General features: G+C 41.2%; 1 long non-coding RNA gene across 4 annotated transcripts in view; it reads left to right on the top strand.

Annotated features, from left to right (window-relative positions):
- The window catches only part of LOC310896188, a 42127-nt gene that overhangs the window by 7968 nt on the left and 15145 nt on the right, over nt 1–19014 (top strand). For 2 of the 4 annotated variants that reach the window (XR_014581268.1, XR_014581269.1), the window contains exons 3-4: nt 2331–2430; nt 7240–7735. This is a non-coding gene — a long non-coding RNA (uncharacterized lncRNA). Of the gene's footprint in view, nt 1–2330; nt 2431–7239; nt 7736–13790; nt 13922–19014 lie in introns of those variants that run through there. The other 2 variants (XR_014581267.1, XR_014581266.1) reach the window with 2 other exon arrangements.

Genomic DNA, 19014 nt, shown 5'->3' with positions numbered 1-19014 from the left:
TTTTTTTTTTTTTTTTTTTTTTTTTTTTTTTAGGGTGGTGGAGGTGAAGAGGGGCTCCCCGCTAGGTCGGGTGGAAAGGAGGGAGGCGGCAGGCAGCATTTCCTGAACGCGCCTTCACTTTAAAAGCAAGGGCGGGGGGGGGAATAGGAAAGAGGCAGATTGGGATTATTGGGGTGGGGGGAGGATTTGGGAGGGAGGAAAGGAGAGGGGCGAAGCGTTAGCCTGGGGCTTTGGGTCAGCCACGGAGCGAGGCAGCCACTCACGAGAAAGCCCCGAAAACACTCCTCCTGGGGGTTACCCCCGCGGCCGCCCCACGCCACGCCACGCGTGGGCGCCTGGCCGGGACAGAGCCAGATTTGGGGTGGGGTTTTTTTTTGGAGGGGGTGCAGCCCCGCGGGCTCCGAGGGCAACCTCTGCCCTGGCCCTTCGGGGACGGGCCCCGGCCCCCTCGCTGCGGCACGGCTCCCACCCGCGCCTTCCCACGCGGGACGCCCCGCGGGTGGGTGGGATGGGCTGGGGGGACTGGGGGGCGCGCAGCCCGGCCCGCGGCGGGGGCGCGCAGCAGGCGGCGGGGGCGCGCAGCAGGCGGCGGGGGGCACCCGCGCGGCGTGGGGCAGGCGGCCGGGGACACGCGTGGGGGCGCGCTCCCACCCCCCGGAGCCCCTCGCCTCGCCTCGCCGAGGCTGTCCCCGCGCGGTTCCAATCTCACGGCTCATAAACCGGGAGCCGGGGGGCTCATCATTCACCTGCCGCAGCCTACCGGGCAGGGGAAAAAAAGGGAAAAAAAAAAATAAAAATAAATAAATAAATAAAAAACATCACGCTGCGAGAAACGGCCAGAAGCGGGCAGGCGGAGAGCGGCGCACCCGGGGCCGCCCCGCCGTGCGTGGGCTCCGCACCATCCCGCATGGCTCCGCACCACCCCGCACCGCCCCGCGGCCGCTGCCTGGCGAGGCCGAGCAAAGCCGCGATGGGGCTTAAACCGGGTGCGGGGACAATGCCGCGGAGGAAAGGAATAAAACCCTGGGGACGAGAGGAGGGTGGCCTCCCGCATCTTTTTTTTTGTATATTTATTCCCCCCCCCCGGCCGTAAATAACGCTGGGAGTTATTTTGTCCTGCGCTCAGATCTGACAGATTCCCCTCCCGGCTGCCAAGCACCAGCTCCGCGGCGCCCAAGGGGACGCGTTACAGGGAGCCGGGGGGCGGGGGGAGATCGGGGGGCTTTGGGGGGGTCCGGGGGGGTTCCGCGGCTGGATGCAGGCAGGGCGCCCCCAGAAACGCCGCACCCGCTGCTGAAGTTCCCCTAACAGCGGCCGAGAGCCCGGCCTGAGCCATACAGGGGTGGCAGCACGCTGAGATCTCAGCTTTTCTTTCTTTCTTTTTTTTTTTCTTTTTTTTTTCTTTTTTTTTCTTTTTTTTTTTTTTTTTCTTTAAGAACCGGGATGTGAAAAAGTTTAGACCGCAAGGTAATTATCAAAAGCAATATAGCGAGTTTTACGCGGAGACCCACTTCGCAATTTTACACCGAGGAGCAAAAGACGCCGGCGGAATCTCGGGTCATGCCCAACAATGGAGCGATGTTCTCCCGCTGTTTAATATACATGGGGTGGGAAATGAGGGGAAAACACAGCCAGCACCTGTAGTGCCAAAGGAAAAAAAGAAATCAAATTACTACATAATATTTTGGGGCTATTTTGCAGGGCGCTCTTCAAAACCAGACCCGCATTTAGTTATAGCCCTAATGATTTTTCTGTGCGGCCGCTAGTTAATAGTAGGGAGCAAATGGGGTTTCTACTGAGTTTTTAAATTCTGATATCTTCCCAAAAAATAAAGATAAAGGGGGGGGAGGTGGTCCCCTTATGTGTTAATCGCACATCGGGGGCTGTAAGTGACCGATCCGGACCAACTTTTAACTAACACATTGACCTGCCAGAGAAGAAAACTCCTTGAAAGAAATATCACGTGCACCAAGAGCCTTGCTCGCATTTTGGGATCGGCGTGCCTGGAAGCCCGCCTGCCCCAGGGCTCTCCCCTTCTATTTTTTATTTTTATTTTTTGGGGGGTGGTCTCCCGAAGGAAGCGGCTGGGCACGGAGCTGCTCCACCAGCCCGGGGCCGCCGCCCCCCGCGGAGGCTGCGCGGAGAGGCTGGGGATGCTCAGCAAGGTGCGGGGCGTTTGGGGGCCTTGGGGGGGGTGGTGATGCTGTGCAGGGGGGTCAAAACAGCCCCATGTGGGTGGCTATCCTCTCCACTCTTGCCTCGCTGATCCTTTATATTTGTCCTCTTTTTTTTTTTTTTTTTTTCTCCTTATTTTTCTTCTTGCATTCCAGCCCAGGTTTCAGGCGGGTTAGATGCTTGCCCCACACGCCAACCTCTAAGCAGAGAGACTGGAGTATGCTACCGTGGAGTTAAAGTCTAACTCCTCTGCAGGTAATAATTAAAGAGCTTCTTTCTAAATCTCTTTCCCCTCTGCAGAAACACCGAGGCTTTCTTTCGCAATAGATTATATTGATTGCACACACGGGCACGCTCTCTGCCGAGCTGCTGCTGATGGCAGGCGATCTGCTCTCCCTACCCTGAATACGCTTCCCTGGACCTTCCTTTACTTCTTCTAGCTGAAAGGTCCCTTTAGGGCTGCATTTCTACAAATGCTTCCAAGGCTCCCCCAGAGAAGCCCGAGATGCCAAAGGGGACAGACAGTCGCTCAGCTGCACGCATCCAGGCTGTGGCCGTGCCTTCGGTTTTCACCCCATATTTATATCTTGGACGAGTTTAAAAATAAAAGATATAGGGGACACAAAGTCACTGCCATCAGCAGTGGAATATCTCTGTCAAGCGGGAAGGCCTCCAACTTTTCCTAGTGGTGACGTTTTCCAAAGAAAACCTTCAGCCTTGTCCCAGCAGCTGGACTGAAAGTTTTAGGGGCTCTCAATTACTTGAGATCATAAATTAATCTGCCAGAGAAGTGCGGCACACACCTGATATCAAGGGAGGGTCAAGAGCTGCCCAGTTCCAGCTGGTCCTGCGTTTGATTTACTTCGGGCTGTTAAGATGTATGCTGTGGTGTTTTGATAAGAAAAAAGGAGTCAGCAGTTTGATTTGGCAGTTCCTTTTTTTTTTTTTTTTTTTTTTTTTACACCCTTCTGTGTCTGAAGAGGGCTGCAGGTTAAGCAAAGGAGTTGGTTTTTGCTCTTGGGGTGTTTTTTAGCAGAGGCTCTTGGTCTGCACGGGCTGTCTCGTCCCTTGCTGTTAACACCTAACTGCATTTCTTATCCTCTGGACCAAGTCAGAGAGTGGCCTAAGCTTTCGTGCAGCTCCTCCACCTCGTGCCTTCGTGGGTGCTCGCCCCAGGCAGGGCACGTGGAGCACCCAGAAAGGCAGTGCCTGGGACACAGCTCGCCATGCGGGTGAGCTGCTCAGCCTCGGCAGCGCCCTACCGCAGCCCGACATCTCTCCAGCCTCCTCTGCCATGGGGCCTTGCTGCCGTGCTGCGTCAGGCCCCTCAGAAATCAGCTCGGTACGTGAATGCTTTCATTTTGCACTGTACAGACACACTCCTGCAAGCTGCAGGGCTGAGCGTGGGAGGGGGGCTTGTTCTTAGCTGAATGAATCTGTTACGTGCTGGTTGCCCTCATGCCTGCTCTGCCCCCTCCTAAAGCCACCCCAGACCTCCAGTCACAGTCTCGGAGAGTTAGACAGTACCGAAGGGATGTTCTCTCTGGTGCATGTGTCTGTGTCACCTGAAGGCTCCCAGTAACCCTCCAGAGCAGAGGCACACCGCACCGACAGCACGCCTCAGAGGCGGCAGCAGTGGTGCCAAAATGGGGGACGCAGAATCAAGCCAGGAGTTTTGGAACCTACCCTTGTTTTTTTTTTTGGCGTTTTTGTTTTTGTTTTTTTTTCTCCTTTCCTCCTGTTTTAGTTTCTCTGCCTGTAAAATAGGAAAGTAATAGCCACTGACCCTATTGCCTTTCCACGAGGCAATTACTGTTTGAAAAAAATCAGAAACCCTCAGAGGACATAATATGTGACAACAGTCGGAGGTGGACGCACTGCCATTCCTCGTGTTGTGCTTGGCTAATGTTTCCCAGCACAGACCATATTTTCTGTTGCATGTAGCTTTAGAAAAAACATCATCACTTAGACTGAAAACTGATACGCTGACTGTCTGTACCGGGATGATTATTTTGAAAATACCTGCCAAAACAATTTGTCCATTTCCAAGAACAAGGTTATGGAAAAATAAACAGTTTTGCTCATACTAAAAAAATGGAAACTTTTTCCTTTGAAATGCTCTGCTGCCCTCAGGCTTTGAAGCACAGACTCAAAATGTGACCTTTTCCATTTAAAAAGTGCCTTTCCCTCTCTCAAAAAAATTATCCAAATATGGCTAATTTGCAAATATGAGTTTATTTTTTTTTTAATGAGCACACTCTCAGTCATGGTTTCTTTTATTCTATCAGAAAAAAATATATTTAAATTGATAAATATTGGTCCTAACTGAGGACAGAAGCTTAAGGATACTGTGGTAAAGCTAGATTTCCACATTAATCCCCACCTCCAAATTTTCCCTGTGAGCCCGAGCTTTGGCACAGGATCTGAGAGGTAGGAATCCTATCTCCTCTAAGCTCCAAACGATTTGAAGGTTGCTTCAAGAAGAAAGGTCTCTGCATGAATACGAGAGGGAGAAAAATCCACCCTGTGACAGAGCAGGCAACAGAGGCAGCCAAACAGCCCAGAGAGAAAAAGCGGGACTGGTGTTTGGAGGCAGGAGCCTGGGACTGATTAGGTAAGGAGACACAGAGGTTGCGTGGAAAAAGCAGAGAGAAAGTGTTCGGTTGAGGAGCCTGGAGGGCAGAAAAGGGACTGGCAGGGCAAGGATAACAAAACCATCTAATGTTGTCAGCCAAGAGCAAGGATATGTAATTACAGGATGTCCAGAATAGCTGGGCTGAATTTTATTTGAAACATAGTAAAATCCTGAAAGTCAAAATGTTTTATTTCAGTATTATTAGCTGATGCATTTCAACTCCTCAGTTAAGCATTAATGCTTGTTGTTTTGAATAGAAGCTGTTTTCTGATGCTGGAAAGAATTAAATGACCTTCAAGAGACGTATTTCTGAGCCTATTCAAAATATTTTTAAATAATTTTTTTTTGTGTGTCTGTGAGTGACCACCAAGCTAGTGGAACACGTTACACGTTCATCACTAGCTGTAACGCCAGGCACTCAGGTGTTAAGGCAGTGACTAACTCGAGGGTTTCAGAGCACCTTTATTCAGTTTCCCTGCACAAGACCACACGGAGTTTATTCCACCAATTTCCTAACACACAAATGGAGCCCTGCAAGGCACACGTCCTCTGGGGGCGAGTCACAACTTTGTAGTTTTTATTCACTAGATCTCTGTCTAGTTCGTCACAGAATTGGGTACTGTTTGCAGAGAAGGCAGACTGTTACAAGAAGAGAAAGCAAGGCCTCATGGTAATGTGGTAGCTAAATTTGGCTAAACAAGTTTGAATCCATTCCCATTTCACCTCAAAGCTTCTGTAATGTGGGGAAACTCACCTCAAAATGTAATGATGAGCTGAGATTTTCGTATTATGAGGGCCCATCATGAAATTTTGGGGTCTGATTTGCTCAAGCGAATCACTCACTGCTTCAGACAAAATCCACAGGACGGTACATTAACTATGCCAAGGGATGCAGAATGCCAAACAGGCTGAAAAAAAACGAGCAATTGGCATCTCTAATTGGATACTCCAAATTAGTGGGCACTTCTGACTGTAATCTCATTTGTTTGGAACACAGATTTATTAGAAGGATACAACTATCTCGTGGCTTTCAGGTTGTAAAAGATGTTTGCTAAACACACTGTACTATCCTGAGGTGGGGAGAGGAACAGCAGAAAAATAAGTGTTGTGTTCAGACTGGGATTTAAGTTGTGTGCCCCTACAGAGTCCCGCACAGGTAAACCTAACAGTAGGAACTAACTGCTGAAGAAAGCCTTGCTCCACATACTACCCTGAATGACAAAGGGTTGCCTGTGAAAAAGTCAATCAGAAAAGCCCCACTGCCCTCTCAAATTGCTTTCTTTTACTGTTTAACATGAATGGATGAAACGAGGTTTTTTTTTTTTGGTTTTTTTTTTAAAATTATTCATGAAAAGATGGATGGACAGGGAGGGAAAAAAAAAAAGAGAAACAAGTCTAGAGTGTCTGAGAACATGGAAATAAGGTGGTAACCCATGTCCCTACCAGTGACAGCCCTTGTATCTGGGACATTTCCATTTCAGCATACAACCTAGCAACTTGCCTATAAGTTACTGCACAATCTCCTTCTCGCTTTTTTTTTTCTTTCTTTTTTTTTTTTTTTTAATCCTCCCAGTTGCTTCAGAACTAACATTTTTGCTATGACATAGTCTGAATTTTGAGGAAAACTGTGTTTCCTGGAAAATTCTTGATCATCTGAAGGTACATGACAACATAACTAAAGGCTGTATGATAAAACATCCGTGCAAGGGATTGGTACTGAGCAGTGTGATCAGCTTTCATTCAGTCATTTCCTACTACTTTGTACTGTTTCTAAATGTTTACCAGGTCTGTAATGCCCTTTTAGTTTGAGTGTTTGTATGTGTAAAATATTATTTGACTATGCAAGATTTATTCCCTACCTAATATATTGCTGTTCTTTTTAATTTCCTTTGAAGTATAGGTTTGTATATCTGTTCCTTGATTTTTGATTCCTTATAGATTTTATTTCCTTGTTTTTTCACTTCATTCAGACCCCTGGCAAATTTAAGAGTTATTAGTGATATCTCACTTATCTTAATAAATTGGTTTAATTAATTAATTAATTAATTAATTTTTATTTTTATTTTACTTTTTGGGGAGTCATCTGCTTCAGAAAGGTAGCAGATTGATAATTTTATTATTTCAGCTCATCTGCTGATCAGGTTCAACACAAGTAACTTTTCTGTCTTACCAAAGTTAAGCATAATAGCAAAAGAATGATTGAACTCGAAAGTCCAACTACCCTCTGTCTTGTTTTGCTCAATTAGCACATATTTAATTGCTTATTTATTTGATAACACTGGCAACTATCCACTGGGAAAGGGACTAAAATCTTCACATGATTTCAAGTGGGTGGATGAGCCATTAACAATGTAGTTTGCTCTGCGGAGGGCTGGATTTGCACAGTCCAAATGACTCAAACTTTCAGAATTGTGTTTTCTGTATTACAGCACGGTGAGGTTCCAGAATCACTCTCCTTGCAGTCATAAAGCTAGGAAGTGCAATAACCAGGCATGTGGTCCTGACCTCAGACTGAGGATCCTTGGCCTAGAGTCAAGCAGTTGCTGTAGTCACCGAAACAGCCAAATTAACTGTCTGCTTAGCCATGGATTAAAATTCATCCACTGATCCAAGACAGTAAGTGAGACAATAATTTGCTACTCCTACTTTGCTTCACAGCAGATCCTCATTTAGAATAAAGCTGCAGTTCAGCATCAGTTTTTATGCCCAGAAATAATCATGATGGCATTGTAAAATTGTACCTGTAATAACTTGAACAAATGGGATAAATAAATGCAAATGTAAAATGAGAAAACAGATCCAGTTCTTAGTAATGCAGAGACTGTATGACAGCAGAGTATAAAGATAGCTTCAGGAGTCCTGATGTAATCAGCAGCCACCATTATTTTGAGTAGTAACTCGTAACAAATAAAGTGCCATTTCCTCTGAGTAAGGACCTCTTCAACATCACTTTTACCACCACAACCTAACTGTCTGATTCTCTAGCAAACCACAGACTTGATTGAAACTCTATAGAGTAAATTACTTAATGCTTTCTAGGGACCTCAAATATGTGAAGTACCTAGTGCGTAAAAGTGACAGCTGATATCAAAACCAAGCAAAACAAGACTGACCAGTTAGGGAACAGAGCATATATCTTTTTTTTTTTTTTTTTTTTTAGCATTGTTATTAGATGTTGCACTTGTATTTAGTAGCAGGGCAATATGAGCTTCAAAGTCCATCATTTTTATACCAACATACAAGACAGAACAACTAGTGCGTTCTCAGTTACGCAATGCAAGGATGGCCATCTGCTGCTGAGGAACTGAGTTTGACCCAGATAACAGCAAGTGTTTGTGTATCACAGACAGAAGCTCATAGTGTGACATCTGCACCTCCATTGAACGACATTAATAAAAACACAACAACTTAAAAAAACCAACTTCCAGACATAGTATGAGTCATATTGATACAGTATATTAACTTCCGTGTTTATATACCCTACATTATCAGTCTCTTTGCAGAGCTAAATTCTTCTCACCATGGCCAATAATAATAAAAAAAAGAGAAAGAAAAAAAAAAAGCTATTCTTGTCAGTGTATCTGACCAAGTCAAAGATCTGATATCCTCGTCAATAAAGCTTTACTATTGCTTGTGATGATAATCCCGTACCATCCCACCCCCTGAGGTGACTATATCTCAATCATGAATGGAAAGATCACCATGTAAAACTACGTACCCACTTTGATGTACTGATCTGACTGTATCTCCATGTATCTTGGAAGGCTCCAAAACAACAGTAGGGGTCATGGTAAATCATTTGAGTATAAGGTTAACGCTCATTGCAATAGCATTGCAATATTTCATAGGTACATGTGCAAAGGCAAAGGTTTTATTCATAAATACACTGATGATATAATTGCCTTGGACCCTCCCAGCATAAATTTAGAGAGAGAGGAGTGAAATAAATGATGACTCTAATTTTCTGGCTATGAGGATGCCTCTTCCCACCAGCAGTGGCTGGTCCATCTTTGTCACACTCGGCGTTACAAAACTCCCCACTCGCTCACCCGTATCACCACCAGAGAGAAGGTGAAAGGCAGAGCTGTCTGAGGAAGTAAATTTAAGATGATTAAGATAGTCTGGACTTGCTGTACGGCCTCAGTAGTTCACTCATGAAGGCTTGCAAAGGCAGAAGTGGTAATTAGGCACCCAGTCTAACTTTCACAAGCAAGGGGCAACCTCCTTAAAGGCAGAGTGCCTGTCCCTCACTGAGTTCAAACTGTCATGAAGAGCTACAGTGCTTAAACTACTTTCACAGGGTGAGGATTTTCCATACTTTGTTTTTTTTTGGGGGGGTCACAGTTACTCCACATTTATGTGAATGAGAAGTGTATACAGGCTTAGTTGTGACACCAGCAGAGAAGTGGAAAGTGCTTGAGATCTGGCGGCTAAAATGTGTGACTCTTACTAAGTTTAGCTCTCCTTCTAAATATTAGAATTGCATTTAAACTAAGTATCCATGATAAAATGTTCTGACAACAATAAAAGTGGAAATTCTGGAAATTTTGAAAATTGGAAATACTTGAATGCTTGCTGTCAAATGGAAACTACTGTAAAAGCAGTCGCTGCATGCTTTCAGTGTGATAGACATACCAATGTTCTATCTTATACAGCATGTATGGGCCAGGACAACAGCAAGCAGAAACGTCAATAAGCCTCCATCTTCTGCTTGGACAAAATGAGGTGATGATGAAGAAGGCAAAATATGTAGAACTACATATGAGGATGAGGCTCGTACATATACGTGGATGAGGCTGAAGATGAAACAGTCTCATAAATAATGGTGCTGAGATGAATAAAAATAGCAGTTACTTCCCAGCCACCACACAAATCTTAAACACTGTCGTATGTTAATGATTTACCATTATGTTATGACAACCTGAAAAGTATGTTTTTTCTCAATGACTACACACTTATTTCAATATGCCTTACTAATAAATTAACATACCTTTGCTATTTGTTTCATCAAAATGCAGGTGAACTTTGCCTAAATACTGAGAACTGTAAACTTCACCCTAGAGTTGTAATATAAAAAGCTGAGGGAGAGTATTTTAAAAAAACTAAAATGAATTAAACTCTTGTTTTATTTAGTGGAAGAGTAAAGATCTATAGTATATGTGTTTAAATAGAGTCATAAATGTACCAACATTCTTAAATGTACTAATATTTTTAAACATATGAGTGAATCAAGTAATGGGCTGGAACAAAGCATACTATTAGCAATGCTGCATTCAGAGTCAGTCTGCAGTTAAGCAGACAAGTAAATTTAAACACAGAAAAATAGATTTTTAGCTCAATAAATTTACCCCAAAGACTCTTTTTTTTTTTTTTTTTACTGTTTAGTAATAGTCTTTTTTGGTGGGAGAGATACACCTATTAATCTGAAAGTGCAAAGGAACCTTTATATCAAACCCTACTTTTTCTTCAGATTAGAACCTATTGGCAGTCACTCAGACATGTCCGTGCCATAGACGAAAAGAGATTCAGACCTTTCATACTGTGCTTGGCTCCTTGTGCGGAGATGTTGCATCCCATAAGCTCTGAAGGTGGTTAGGCTGCCAGGGCTGGCTTCCCTGAGCTCCACTCCTTAGCTACAGAGTTGTCTTCTCCTAAAGAGAACCCGGAGCAAGTCTCATATCTTAGATGACGTGACTTGTCATCTGGAGCAATCTCTTTACTCACAGCTGTTGATTCCTCACCTGTACGTCTGAGGTACTGACTGTGCCATCTATTTAAAGAGTTTGTTTATTTATTAATTTTATTCATTTATTTTAATAGAAACAATTTATTTGCTGGCTAAGCATTCTCTGTGCTTCGGACATCAACATCCAAAATGAATCAAGGCTGACCATTTTACTTCACAAGACACTCTATCTTTTTCCCTTGCCAAAAAGAAAGCTCTTCTTGTTGAATAGGAAATACCATGCTGGATCATACAGATGGTCCACCTGTGCTAGTGTACCATGGTTTGCATGGTACTGGCCAGAATCAGGCACCCAGGAAAAATGCTGGAATTACACCATAAGGAAGTGGAAATTATCTCCTGGTAGACTTACTCTGATTTCTAAGATTCAAACGGTGCCTCTTACTTCAGTCAGGGGAAAAGCTTATTGACTTTTACTTAATGTTTCATCAGGACATTAATATGTCATATTAATATGAAGTTCCTCAGAAAAACATGTTTATAGTGTCAGCATCAATTTCAAAGAAGCCTAGACTTTTAAGGCTGTGTAAGCACAATGGCAGGTTTCTCCTTCTGCTCATTTGTTCTTCCATATTAAACAATAACTTCAAATACCAACAATTGACAAGGTGAATTTTACATTCACCTACACCAAATGCATTTTAGAATAATAAATGTTAGGATTGTATTAGCATTAATGGAAAACATTTTGTTTCTGAACTCTTTGTCATTTTATTCAGCAAAGGAATTGAGAAGATGACATGATCAGCAGGTAGGAAAAATATCTGTGGATATGCTACTCACTATTACTGTTGAATGAACGTGATACTTATGGAATAGATAAGGAACTTTCTGATCCTGCACTTCAAGACTTAGAACGTGCAAATACCTCTGAGAGTACTATTAATTTCATTGGATCTTGAATGCTGACAAGATAAACCAGTGTTAAAAAGGCTAAGACTTCTGCTTGTGGATAGCCCAGACACTCAATGTCGCTTGCTTAGGCCCCACAGCTAATTTTTAACAACGTGGGGATAAGCCAGTGACCCTGTGCTCTTGTTTAGGAATGTCTGACCACTCACCAGTCCCAGCTGCTACAGCATAGCCACTGTATTGGAACGTACTGGTATTTAAAATGTACCCAGTTCAAACTTCTCTGTGTTGTTATCAGGATATAAGCAATATTGTTACTTTGGAGTGAAAGCACATTTTGCTGTCTGAAAAATTTTTAAAAGTCAAGAATAGCTCAGGGAAGAATTAAATGGGTTCTATTTGAAATTTCGTGTTAGATTTATGAAACTACTTTAATGAAATGAAGGTGGAGCACTTAGACTGAATGCAGTAAAATGGTGACGTTAGCTTAAAATAACAAGAAAAATATATAACTAAATTATATGTATATTATATATATATAAATTATATAAGGTAAATAAATAAATTAGGACAGACATTGTAGAACTATGATTAAGACCCGTGCAAATAGTAATACAATTGAAAAAAAGAGATATACTTATTCTGATGTTAATATATTTGTGTGTAGCAATTTATAATTAAAACAAATCCCATTTGCTACATATTTACAACTTTATCAAACCAAGACCATCAAGCTGTATTATCCTGGGTAATTTATTGTGTGTTTTTTGTTTTTTCCTTCTGTGTACATGCCTAAATCATGAAGAGAAAATGAGAACACTAGCAAAATCCAAACACTTTATTTAAAACAAAAAGTGTAATTGTTCAGAAATAGACTATTGACTTTCACTGGGTTAAACAGCTCATGTAGTGATTAGGCTTGAAGCTATAATTGTTCTTGTCACCCAAACTCTGCTCAGTCAATATCTTTTTATCATATACATTTTTAATCACATATTAATAAACAAGAAGGTGTGCTTTATTGATGGCTGGATTAGTTTATTGACCAACTCGACAACTCTATGTATGGTTTCTGAACACAGAAACAAGGTCAATGTGTAAAGATGAGGAATAGTACATTCACCATCTTTAATATACTTCATTCTAGCCATCTACTTCCTTTCTTAAAGTGATGTAATCCATACAGCTTCTCCATTAAAAAAAATATATATATATATATATTTGAAACAATCTCACTGTTAAAGTACATTTTGGGCTGAGTTTTAGGAACTATAAACTATGAGGTCCTCTAATTTAACATAATTTTGTCACCTTGACACCAAACTGTTACTTTTTAAACTTTTGAGAAATCAAAGTTTCAGACACTAAAATATTCTTTAATTACATATGGTTTTGAAAGTTTTTAGATTTTCAGATTCTTTTAACAACAAACTCTGTTCATCCTCCTCATCAGTTCTGTCAGTTTTTCTCTCTGTGAATTGCTACTGCAAGCATTCCTTTTCAATAATTCAGGTTTGGAATGATGGCTTCTAAAACAACATTAACAATTAAGACAATAATAGAACGTGTCAGCACCTGTGTGTATTCTTTCCTGTCAGACAAAAACTGTGTATAGGAACTCACATTTCCTTTTTTAGAATTATTTTTCAAAAGGATGGAAAGTATAGTAGAAATAGATCTGTTCACCACTATCTCCATTTGTACAGAATACTGTTTTGTAATAGGAAAGTATTCAATTGAAAATATTTTGATGATTCTGTCTATCAAATGCTAACATGATATCCTAAAACCAAGAGTCATTTGATAAAACATCTGACTGCAGCATACATAGCAGTGCACATCAACCAGACACAAGGATGAAGTGTGTTTCCAACCTGAAGTTCATAGTCGCTAAACCCATCCAAAAACTCTTATTCTTAAGGTGTGAGATTAAAATAAGGTCAAAATGTTATTTACTGCAGTATCATATATCAGTATCTCTGATCTTACCGGTGTCTTGTACCTGAACTGTTTAGGTGGTGAGACATGAAAGAAAAAACCAAACCAAACCAAACCAAACCAAACCAAACCAAACCAAACCCCAACATGGGTTCCCACTGTGTCTAAGCCATACAAAGAGGTGACTGGTGACTCAACTACTTTCCTGGGCAGCCTATTCCAATGCCACACAACCCTTTCAGTAAAGAAATTTCTCCTAATATCCAACCTCAACCTCCGCTGGTGCAACTTGAGGCCATTTCCCCTTGTCTTATCACTTGATGACATCTCTTTTCCCATCCAAGGACTGGGTTTTGTCTTTCCCTCCTAAGTACAGCATTATCAGCTTTGTTTTCCAGGCAGATTCATTCATGTACTATCTGACAATATTTCTCTTCTTTCTAGGTCCTTTTATGATACTGTCTGGATTCATACTGTTTTTCTAGGAAGAGAGAAAAAATATCTCAGTGCAATCCAAAAGTGCTCTTCTGTGCCTTTGACTCTGTTTAAAAGATGTACCACTTCTGTTTTCTTTAGCAAGTGTTACTGTATAATCATCAGGCTGCCGGTGAAGGGAAACACTTAAGATCCATATACACTAAAGTGAAAATGCCTAGTGTAATGATGAAGAGAAAATTGCTAGTATAAAACAAAAAGCAATGCAGAAATGCACCCATTCCAAGTGCAGGGTAAAATCACACAGATGACTAACATACTGGCAAAACCATTCTTATTCACACGAATGTTATCCATGTAAAAGTGCCAAGTGCACCAAGATGTTGTGTAGCAGTTCTGGTCATGTAAGGTAAAGCATCCCAGAGGCACCCTTTAATTGGTCTAATTTTCCCTGCCAAACACCATCAAAGTTCTAGATGTTCAGGCCAGGTCTTGTCACTTTATTATTTCATCACTTTCTGGATTACCTACTATCAGCAAAAACGCTCTCAAACATATTTGCTGCCTCTGTGTTTCTCTCCCCTTTGCATGCATATACACAAACACACCCCCTTCCGTAAGAGTCTTGCTGAACCCTTAAAAAATAAAGAAAGGAAAATAATTGAGCTTGAACTACTATTCAACTCCATAAGGTAAACGGCTGTCCAGATACTTTTTAATTTCAAGGGCAGGCAAAGGAAATCTTCCCAGCATATTAGAAACAGAGTCCCCTCTATTTCTTTTTCATTTCCAGCCTTCTTGAGAAAAAACAAACACACGCACACAAAACAAATTCCAAGAGAAAGAAAAAAATACAACACAGCAATGCAAGCTGTGTTCCATATGCTACTCCTTAATCCCTGTGTAGATATGTAGGAAGTATATGGAGTTAGGTTAGCACAAGCATTTCTGGGAAAGTTATTATTAAAGGGAAGGCGACTGCTAAAGTCAGTTCACGAAATGACTGAGACAAGTACTGCACTCAGTGAATAGGCTGTTTTCCATAGTAGTAATACACAAAATCATGCCAGCATGGGATGACTCACCACAAATAGGTGGGTTTGACTCTTGGCTCTGACATTGACTTATTACATGGCCTTAGGCAAATCCCGAAACATTTGTTTTTACTTCTCCATTTATGTGATTTGGATAATACTTATATACCTGAAGGGGATATTTTAAGATACAATATGTTTAAGATACTACAAAGATTTTAAATGCTATAACATAGCTACGCCTCATTAACAACGTCAGGCTAAAATAAACACTGGGATGATTTAGGTAATGTGGTACATGTTCCTGGAACTGAGAACTTCGCTGAACAAAGAGCAAAATCTTCAAAGAGCCAGAAGTAAGGGAGGGTACAGCCCATTGCAAAGCTGAAGTACTTTGCAAGGGTGGATGAATTTATAGGGAAAGAAAAACAAGTTTGTTTAATAGGCAAAAGTTCAGTCTTCATTAATCATTTAAGTGCTTAGGCAGAAAAGCAACACACAACAACAGGAGTTGGTGAAGAAAACAAAACCCATAGGCCTCAGTTATCTATGTGTATGGAAGCTTGAGAGGATTTTGCCAGGGTGAGACCTGACAGTTTGTTTTTGTTGCCTATATAGTATGAAAATACTAGTATCAAAAGAGATCCCCTCCATATGAATCTTCCTCTCTTGTTAGGAAGGGGAAATACCTTCACTGAAACAGCAAAAAGTGCTCTGCAGGGCTCACCAGGACTTCATCATGCAAAAAGGATGGCTCTTATCCTGGTGAACTTTCCAGCAGGGGAGATGGCCAAGCTCAGTGGCAGAAGGGTTGGAAACCCTGCGAAAAGAGAAGGGCCCCAGCAAAGTCCCTGGATAGAGATCCCATGGTATGTTAACTGCATTGAACTGATGCTATCAGGAGTCAGGAGCAAGGCTTGCAGCACAGACTGAAGTGGGGGGGCCCAGACCCCTGCCTAGGGAGTGTGGGCCTGTCACCAGTGTCCTTGAATACTACTCATAACAGAAGGAATGCATTTCTGGGCTAACCAAGAGAGAGGCAACTCCAACCCACAGCATAGCAGATAGGACAATACAACAGCATTAGAACTTCTGAGGTTTTCTTCCTTTTTTGTCTTCTCTAAGCTATTTTTCCACACTTAGGACCTTAGTTAAAAACTGTACTCTTAAAAGAATGGTGAAGGGAAGCCTGGTAGCATAGAGAATGGTATAAAAGTATGTGAAATTGGGTTAAGTGCTATAAAGGTAAGAGGGAGAAGCTCGAGCTGAGTGGGGATGAAGAGAAGAAGCTGAAGTGGATGTTGTTAAAGTGAGGGAGGATGGAAGAAGAGAGACTTATCTTCAGTGGTGGTCACTGGCTGGGAATGGGTAAAACAACAGCAGTAAAGTCTGAAATACCAAGAAGTGAGATGTGAGAGAGTCAGTGCCAAGATCTACTTTTTCATTAGACGTTATTCTGTTGGTATTTCAGTAAACCTGAGAACACAAGTTGAGTGGCCTGACCTTGAGTGGGTTGTGATCTAGACAGGATCTCCGGCTGCTGGAGATAAACTTTGGTCCTTTTTACTGGTTTGGCAGGAAAGGACCAGGAGTCTGCCCAGTCTCCAGCCCAGCTCAGGTTAGTTTCACAGAAAGAAGCCCTGACTGTGATCTTTGAGACTGCTCAGTGATACAAATCTAAGTGCTGTCTGTGGAGAGATCTGGGACATTTGCCTCCAAAAAGCAGTTTTAGTCCTAGACAAATCACTCATGGACCCATTCAAATAGTGCAATATGTACGAATGGGGCAGGCTGGACTTGCCTCACATCACACATTGACATCAAGGTAATTTTGAAATTGCCAGTATAGGCTACTCCTTGGTAGATGTTACTGAATGGGGCAGTTCCTGTACTTCAGACACTACAACTATTTATCTGTCATATTTACCGCTTACGACTATTCTAAATGTAGGCACTGACTCCAGAATGCAGTTCAAGATTCTAATGTATTTCTGGATATAGAACAGTTTCCTGTACCAGAAAAGAGATCAGTTTACAAACTGAAAATACTTTTGTTAAGTACTTCATTGATAGACATCATTTGAGAGACACAAAATCAAATTCATATTAAACTAACAAAGCTGATACATTTTTACTACATCTGCAGACCACAGAACACTTTGCTTTCAAGAAAAATTGAATAAATCACAGAGCTTTCTTAAGGAGACTTCTTCTCCCCTTGTCTTCAGAAAGTCCTTAATGTGACATCTGTCCCTGCACTGTCACCTCTTTTAAAACTAACAAATGCATGACATATAATACAAGATTTATAAATTAAAGAAACCCACCCCTTTTAAGTAATATTCCTTAAATCTCAGTTTCTGACAGTCCTCCTATTTGCTCAGTAACTGTAATAGGCGTATTTTTCAGAAAATAGTGAATAAAAACTGACAAGCCATCGGGAGAATCTGAATGCATAATTGATAGGGGCATAAATTAATATGATTAGGCCTTTATTGGGTGCCACTGCTGCCAAACCTACAAAAGGGGCATGGAATAAAACATGGCTATGTTCTCAGGGCTGATAGACATCAATATGTAATGCATATTATCTCAAGCCTTCTCATGTAGTCTGCTTATGACAGCACTCAACCTAATTGAAATTTTTATCTTTCTGTTGCATACAGACAGTTTTGACTAGCTGCTTCCAGGGAAAAGAGAGAAATCCAAATGACCCAAACGAAGGTTTCTCTGTAGAGGTATATACCCTTCCTGCAAATCACTTTAAAATAGCTTTCTACTTTCTGGTTTTCTAAAGCCATCTTCAGAAAGCAGCATGAAAGACATCCCAGGACTTGGCTTGCCTCTCCCCCTTTTAACTAAGCTTAACAGTGCATTTCCCTAAAAGAAATAAAAGAATCCGAAGATTTCTTCGTAAAAATCAATACACTGTATGCTCACTTCAGCTGAGGCTTCCTTTTGCTACAGTTTTTCAAGCTGCACACATACAGTTTAGGAAGAAATAGTTTTCCTATTCATTATGCATTTTTTAACAGTATCCTCCCCCGACCTGTGAGGAAAAAGTTAAAAAATGAAGAAGAGTTTCTTGAACTGACATCCATAATCTCTGTCCAAAAAATGTTGGTCAGCTGACACAACATCTATTTCATCTAGCCAGTACATTTTTTAAAAAACTTTTTTTTTTCCTTTTGAGTTCTTTTTAACTATGAATTCACATGCTGTGAAATGAAATGCCATTCCAAAACATGGTATTTGTCAGCTATAAAATGTTTCAAACATTTCCTTTGAACAAGAATTTAATGAATATACACTTTTCCTAAAGGGCTTTTTCTTTGACAAGCCAAAGTTGATTAAGAAGTTCCACATTTAATGTTTTGCTCCTTACTGAAAAGTTCTGTACTGCATGAGTGTTCCTGAGAATGCATGCTGCCATTACTAAATATTTTTATTACAACAGTGCTGGATGTTGTACAAATAAGATTAGGAGTCAGTTTCTGCTCCATTGTTTGCAGTCTAGAATGGGATTATCTCTGGAGTAAGACACATTTAACCTGTAAAAATCAACACAGAAGGTGCAGAAACAGGTCTAACACCTCATTTTGTCTTTACTGAAACTCACTTCCTAAGATAAAGGATATAAATCTTTTTTTTTTTAATTTAAATTTAATTTAAATTTTATTTTATTTTTTATTTCTGGAATATATTTAAAAGCCCATGTATTTAATTTGATAAATACAAGTTATGTTATTGGTTATTTTTATGCTGTATCATGAAGACAAAGACAGTATAGCTAAAAGATGACTTTCTTCTCTTAATGGCCAATTTTTCACTCTTCTAACTCATCGCTACATTATCATATCATAGGGCATCCATAAATATGAAGAGGCCACATGTTTTGTAGATTAAAGAATGACACATGGACTTTGGCAAGATCCACATTCCTGCACCTGTTATGTCAAGTAATTTATTTATTTCAGAGGCTATAAAGCACTCCTGCATTCATTTTATATCTGCTACTGGTAGTTGCAAGTTCAAGACATCAAGCAAACGGTATGATTTCCTTTACATTTCTGTATTACATACATTTATGGGACACCTAGTGAGAGTTTGGACCTGGGAATGGACAATGAGAACTCACGAACCTTCCCTCAAACACCTTGGGAAACTCCGAGTCATCTTTTGCCCTACTATGAATTTGA

Source organism: Anser anser (assembly GCF_964211835.1).
Source record: "Anser anser genome assembly, chromosome: 3".
Lineage (NCBI taxonomy): Eukaryota > Metazoa > Chordata > Aves > Anseriformes > Anatidae > Anser > Anser anser.
Note: the sequence above shows the minus strand (reverse complement) of the source record. Positions and strands in the feature narration are given on the sequence as shown.